Genomic DNA, 7551 nt, shown 5'->3' on the forward strand with positions numbered 1-7551 from the left:
GACGAGCATGAGGATATGCCGGATTTCACTGAAGAAGAAGATGATCCTAATACTACTTCCGACACTTTACCAGGTATGCCTACTTCACATTCATTGTTGACTATGAAATGTATGGTGCATGGAAAAGAAAGAACTATATTGCATGATGACGGTAGTACCCATGACTTTATTTTAGCAAAATTGGTAAAGGAATTAAAATTGCATACTGTACCTACGCACTATCGCATAAAAGCTGCATTTTTAGGCACTAGATACAATGGCACACAAGAAGTTCAAGATTTAGAAATTCAAATTGGTCCATACATTGAAAGAAGAAATTTCTTAGTTGTCCCATTACAGTCAAGCGACATTATTCTAGGAATGCCATGGAGACACCAACATAATCCCAATATAGATTATTCCACACACACAATGAATATTAATTTTCAAGGAAAATCTATTACATTATTTGGTATGCATGCATCTCATATTTTTCCACTGCTTTCGCATACTCAAGCAAAACGTGCACTACGCAAGAATACTAAATCATATCTCATTTGGGTGAATGAATTGCATGCAAAGGAAAATCATATGCACCCTAGGCATAAGGAATTTCTCGCATATTTTAAGGACTGTTTTGCAGAAGACCTACCACCAGGTTTACCTCCATCACGTCCAGAAGACCATAAGATTGACCTAATACCTGGCACACAACCACCTTGCAAAGCCCCATATAGGCACAATCAAATAGAGCAAAAAGAAATCCAGAGTCAAGTTGAAGAATTACTAAATAGAGGCTTAATTCGACCTAGCAGTTCTCCATTCGGTGCACCTGTGCTCTTAGTCAAGAAAAAGAATAATACTTATCGGATGTGTATTGACTACCGAGCATTAAATAAGAGCACTGTAAAGAATAGGTATCCTATACCTAGAGTTGATGACCTTATGGACAAACTGCAAGGATCTTCTATATTTAGTAAAATTGACCTTAAGTCTAGATATCATCAGGTGAGGCTAGATAGATCCGACATATTTAAGACTGCATTCAGGACACAGTTTGGCCATTACGAATTCTTAGTCATGCCATTTGGATTAACTAATGCACCTGCCACTTTCAGTAGAATGATGAACCGTATTTTTCTAAAATATCAGTATTGTGTGATTGTTTTCTTTGATGATATTTTAGTGTTCAGTCAAAGTGAAAAAGAGCATTATGAGCATTTATCATTAGTTTTTCAATTACTGAAAGAAAATCAATTGTTTGCAAATCCTGACAAGAGTGAATTCTTTAAGATAGAAATAGAATATCTAGGTCATATTGTATCAAAAGAAGAAATAAAAGTTGATCCTAAGAAAATTGACGCAATATTGCATTGGCCTATTCCTAAAAATGTACATGAATTACGCTCATTCCTTGGTCTTGCTAGTTTCTATAGGAAGTTTGTACGTAATTTCTCATTACTTGCTTTACCATTGACCAAACTTCTTAAGAAAGACATTGTTTATCAATGGACTGAAAATCAGCAGAAATCCTTTGACTTACTCAAACGTGCATTAACCAATGCCCCTGTTCTACAATTGCCTGACTTTAATAGACCATTCTTTCTAGTTGTGACCGATGCTAGCGGATCAGGAATAGGAGCTGTATTAATGCAAGACAACCATCCAATAGCATATTCTAGTTCTAAGCTGAAACCCTCTGAGCTCAAATATTCCACTTATGACAAGGAACTATTAGCAGTTGTACAAGCATTAAAACAATGGAAGCATTATTTAATGGGTTCAGAATTCATGATAAAGACTGACCAGCAAAGCATTAGACATCTACTTAGCCAACCCCAAATTTCTGACCGTCATATCAAATGGGCTTCATTCATTCAAAGTTTCCATCCTATCATTCAATACCAACCTGGAAAAGAAAATGTAGTTGCCGATGCATTGAGTAGAAGACCTGCAATTCATAACATTTCTATCATATCTTTTGATTCTTTGATTGCTATGAAAGACACATATCACCAGGATATTACTTTTCATTCTGATTGGCAAAAATTAGTTCAAAATAATTTCATTCATGTTGATTCATTGTCATATAATGATGGATTTATGTTCTTTGAAAAGAGACTATGTGTTACTATTCCATTCCGATCTTTTGTTTTGAATGAAATTCATTGTCCCCCATATCAAGGTCATAGAGGTATCATTTCTACATTACGCATGTTAACTGAAGATTTTTATTGGCCGCATATGAATGCAGATGTATCTAATTTCGTTTCTGAATGTTTGATTTGTCAAAGAATAAAGAGACATCATGGTAAACAGTATGGGTTATTAATGCCTTCGTCTATTCCATCTAAACCTTGGGAACATATATCTATGGATTTCATTACTGGTTACCAAATACTAAATCTAACCATGACATGATTTGGACAATTGTAGATAGATTTAGTAAGCAAGCATATTTCATTGCATGTAAGAAAACTTTAACAGCATCACAAGCAGCACAGTTATTTTTGAAAACTGTTTTTACTAACCATGGATTGCCGAAAGTGATTATTTCAGATAGAGATTCTAGATTTTGTAATAATTTTTGGATTACACTGTTTGCAAATCTAGGCACAAAGATTGATTTCTCATCTGCATTTCATCCAGAAACAAATGGACAAACAGAAGCCACAAATAGCACCATTCTAGATCTTTTACGTGCATACACTATCTCTAAACCTCAGACTTGGGATACTCATTTACATTTATTACAGTTTGCATATAACAATACACCGCACACATCTACAAAGAAAGCACCTTTTGAAGTTATTTATGGATATAGATTATCTACACCTATTGCATCTTTGTCTAATAGAATTCAAAGTGCCGATGATATTGCTGTTATACATAACACTATTTTTGATGAAGTAAAGGATATGATTGCTAAAGCCCAACAATCATATACCAAACAAGCCAACAAGAAAAGACAAGCTATGAATTTCAAAGTTGATGATTATGTTTGGCTTAGAATAGAAAAGCGTAGACTGCAAAGTGTAGATAGACATCCAGTTGTCAAATTAGCTCCTAGATTCTACGGACCATTTAGAATCATTTATAAGATTAATGACAATGCTTTCAAGTTAGAACTGCCATCTCATTGGAAAATTCATAATACATTTCATATTAGTTTATTGAGACCATTTAGAGGCCAATTACCTATCCACCCTGTTTATGAAAACCCACCTTTACTAGAAGAAGAGACTGAAATACTTGAACCAGAAGCCATTATAGACACTGACTACATGACCACTAGAACTGGCAGAAGGTATTCTAGATATCTAGTGAAATTTAAGAACCATCCTGTAGAGGAAGCACAATGGATGCACGCTAGAGACTTAAATGCTTTCCCCACTCTGTTAGCTCCACATTGAGCTAATAGCAATTGAGGTCAATTGCTATCCCACCCCGGGGGTATGATGCCAGGAGGCATATTCCACGGTGGATTCCGTGCCACGGTGGATTCCGTGAGGTTTTACGGTGGATTCCGTAAACTTAGATGACCGGGGCTCATACACAAAGAGGATTCTTTGTGCGAGAAGTTGATGGGGACGCCTGTCCTTTTTGGGCGTTTCATTAATTTAGTGTGTACATGGGTGATTCCATAGCGGGTGATTCCGCAAAATGCATATTAAATTAATAAACGTTTATGAGTTTAGAGTGCGCACTCGTAATAAATTAAGGTTAGGATTTATTTCTAACCAGTTGATTTATTTATGTAGCTGAAGACTGCTAGGTATTCACTTTTGTCGGTTTAATTGTATTATTTTACTAACGATTGTGAATGCTTCAGTTGATGTGTAGAGATAGCAGCAGTGGCGGAGGAAAGCATTGGAGTCTAGCGGGTTTTCGACTCTTGGACTAGATTTTGATAGGCACCACGCCTATATTTGTTATGTCTATTGAGACATCGATTATTTATTATTATTTTGTATGCGCTTATGCGCTTGGATATGTTATTTCTATTTGGACATTGAGATTGGGCGTGCCAGACACTATGGGCACCGTCCATTAGCTTTATTTTCCTATTTTTGTAGAAAGCAAACTCAAAAGCTAAAAGCTTGTCATATTTTTGTAATTGGGCTATTATTGAGCATGAAGATTGGAAATATACATAAAATACATGCTTTGTGAAGCGCTCACACAAGGCATGGGGGAGATTGAACCCAATTTGTCTCTTGCCTCTTGTCGTGCATGCTTTTACATGGGTTTTTGTGCAAAAAGGTAGAGTACTTTGTTCTTGGGGACCTTCCGGGATTCACCACGTGAGCTATCTGCGACCGATCTGCGCACCAAATAACCACTATAAGTCAGCCTATGCACAAGGTACCTGACTCTCTACGAGTATCTAAGCTGTGGTGCACTACTCAATTCCCCTCTCTCATGAGGCGGAATGTACCTATTCTGCCTAGTGCCAGGTGTATACACAGTCAAAATACCCAACTCACTGTCTAGACTGTCAGTTGCTTAGTCATATCTTGAAGTCATCCTGCTAGGTGTCATCACACCAAGTGTATCATTAAAAGCTTGCTCTTTCCCTTTATTGTTCACCACATCATACTCCCCCTCACTAATATACTAGTGTCAATGGACGATGAGCTAGAGCTCCGAAATCTCCCTATCCATGGAGATACCATCGTACCACTAGGACCTATCAATGCAGTACTCTACTACGAATCAACTGTAGAAACAAGTGTAAAAGGCATATTCGATGGCATTGCAGCCGGTGATGCATACCAAGAGGTCATCTCATCAAAGATAACATCCCTACTAACTAGTGTCTCTCGAGTAGAGGGATCATAGCATTTGTATGCCTTCTTCTCCTACGAATAACCAATAAAGATGCACTTATGTGCTTTTGGATCCAGCTTCTTCCTCCTCTCATAAGGGATGTGTACATAAGCAAGACAGCCAAATAATTTCATGTGACTGATATCAAGCTTGTAGCCATACAGCTTCTCAAATGGTGTCATATCATGAATACCTATAGTGGGAGTCATGTTCAAGATATACATGGCTATCATAATAGCCTGAGCCCAATAATAGAACGGCATCTTCTTCTCATTCATCATTGCATGCGCAGCTTCCATTAAGACCATGTTCTTTTGTTCAGCTACCCCATTCTGCTATGGAGTGTAGCTGCATGTAAGCTGCCTACGTATGCCATTTTCAGCCAAAAAACTATCAAATTCATTTGACACATACTCCCCACCACTGTCAGATCTCAAACAAGAGATGTAGCAATCTATTTAATTTTCAACCTGCTGCTTAAATTGTTGAAAAATAGCAAACACCTCATCCTCTATTTTTAGTATATAAACCCAAGTATAGCGATTGAAGTCATCAATAAATGTCACATAATACTTAGAGTCTCCCACAGATGCATTATGGGCTAGTCCCCCACACATCAGAGTGAACCAACTTCAATTGTCACTTACTATTTCTTACATGCTTGACAAATGAAAACCTTGACTATTTACTAAATTGACAAGCATCGCAGACATGACCAATATCTATGTAGGAAAAATTGGGTAGAGCTGTAACAAGATGTTTCTTCTGCATCATTTGCAACCATTCAAGATTAACATGTCCCACTCTCTTATGCCATATTTCTAAATCTATCAGAGCCATGGGCAAACACGGCTGATTTCAACTGTGGCAAAGTGGCATCAAGAGTAAACATCCCGCCATTCCTATGACCGCAAGCAATCAATTTGCAGCCATTACCAAACTCCTCAATGAAGCAACCATGCTTATTAGACCTAATCTGCAAATTCTGCTCAGTCATTTGGCCCATAGACTAGATTTTTAGTAATTGATGGGACATGCAATACATAATGTAAGTTCTTCTTCTTGCCATCATGGATTACCAAAGGCACTTTGCCTTTATGTTCAATGCTATCACCATGAGGGGTCATATGATTCAATGCCCCCAAATCAATATACCAAACAGCATCCTTAGTAGACTTCTCAGCAACCCTGTCTTTCACATATGTCATGGCAAACAGTCTATCCCCAGAAGCATCATCTGTATGACTAGACCATGCATAATGTCCATGCTGCTTGCCCTTTTGATTGCCATGCTTCTTCTAGCAGTCCTTGGAAATCTGACCATATTTTCCACAATATTTACAATACTTATCCTTATTAGGATTGTTGGATGGGTGTTGTTGCTGCGAGGAGCATTTGCCTCTAGGGTTGGATCTCCCCTTGCCTCTGAAATTTCCACCTCCTCTCGCATTTGAACCCTGCTGGTTATTATGACCATAAGATACATTTTGCTGGCCTCCTCTACCAAAACCATAACCTCTACCACGGCCACATTGATTTGAGTAAAAGACAGCATCCATGCTCTTGGAACTGCTAGAGCCTATAGCCAAGCCCAATTTAACCTCTTCATGGATGAGCAATGCAACAAGGTCATTGAAATCTACCATTTCAGCTCACACAAAGATGGAAGTATCAAACAACTTATATTCAGATCCCAAGCCATTTAATGTCACTGCAACCATGTCTTCATCCTCAACATGTGTGCTAATGGATTCTAGCTAATTTGCAATCATCTTAATCTCTATGACATAATCTTGTATAGATCTTCCTTTTTTCTCCATGTTTTTGAATTTATTCTTTAACTATATCTTCCTGGCACTGGTAGTTGTGCCATAATACCTAATCAATATGTTCCATGCATCTGCTAGTGACTTGCAGTTCATGATCTGCATTACCATAGCATCCGAGATACACAAAGATAACCATTGTGGCACCATGCAAGCTCTTTCCAACCAAGCTCGGTGCACTCATCTTTGATCAGCTGTAGGATTCCTCTCTAGGATTTTAGGTTTAGCTTCAACACTTGTCACCATGTCCCAATATCCTTTACCTATCAAGAAGTTCTCCATGCGGAACTTCCATATGGCATAATTATTGCTATCAATTTTTTCCCCCTACTACCTGGATTATGTTGTCAGTCCTGTCTACATTTGCCATATTGTAACAGACAATGACTAGTCAATGCCTAACTTCCTGCAAGCCAACAAGTCTAGCTGATTAACTGTAATCTTTGAATGTTTATGACAGTTTTTTGCAATTAATTGTCAGTTGTAGTCATGGTATTTCAGCCCATTAACATCTCAAAACCATCCACAAACATGTGACGTAACCTGTAGGTACATCAGTCAACACATAGACCATGTAGTTGTTGTAACTCTGTATCACGCAACCTCACTGCAATCAACCAAACATGCAGTCTAAAATCTATAGACTATCAATGACCAGCACCTCCTTCAAGACCAAAACTAAGATGTATACATGTCATACATGCTCCAAAAACTCTCAGACATCTACTAGTACATGTAGGAGTTCATACATGATCATGCAGGCACAGTTTAATGCATATACATCAAGTACATTTGTTAAGTACCTTGCTTGCACGTTGCAATCAGCTAATAATCTATCAAATCAGATTTATCTAACTCCAAAATGTCCTCAAATTACTTCATACATATGCTATCAAATGTAGGTGTCAATACATGA

This window comes from Lygodium microphyllum, chromosome 18, assembly GCF_053477565.2.
Source record: "Lygodium microphyllum isolate KBCC chromosome 18, Lygodium_microphyllum_v1.1.10, whole genome shotgun sequence".
NCBI lineage: Eukaryota > Viridiplantae > Streptophyta > Polypodiopsida > Schizaeales > Lygodiaceae > Lygodium > Lygodium microphyllum.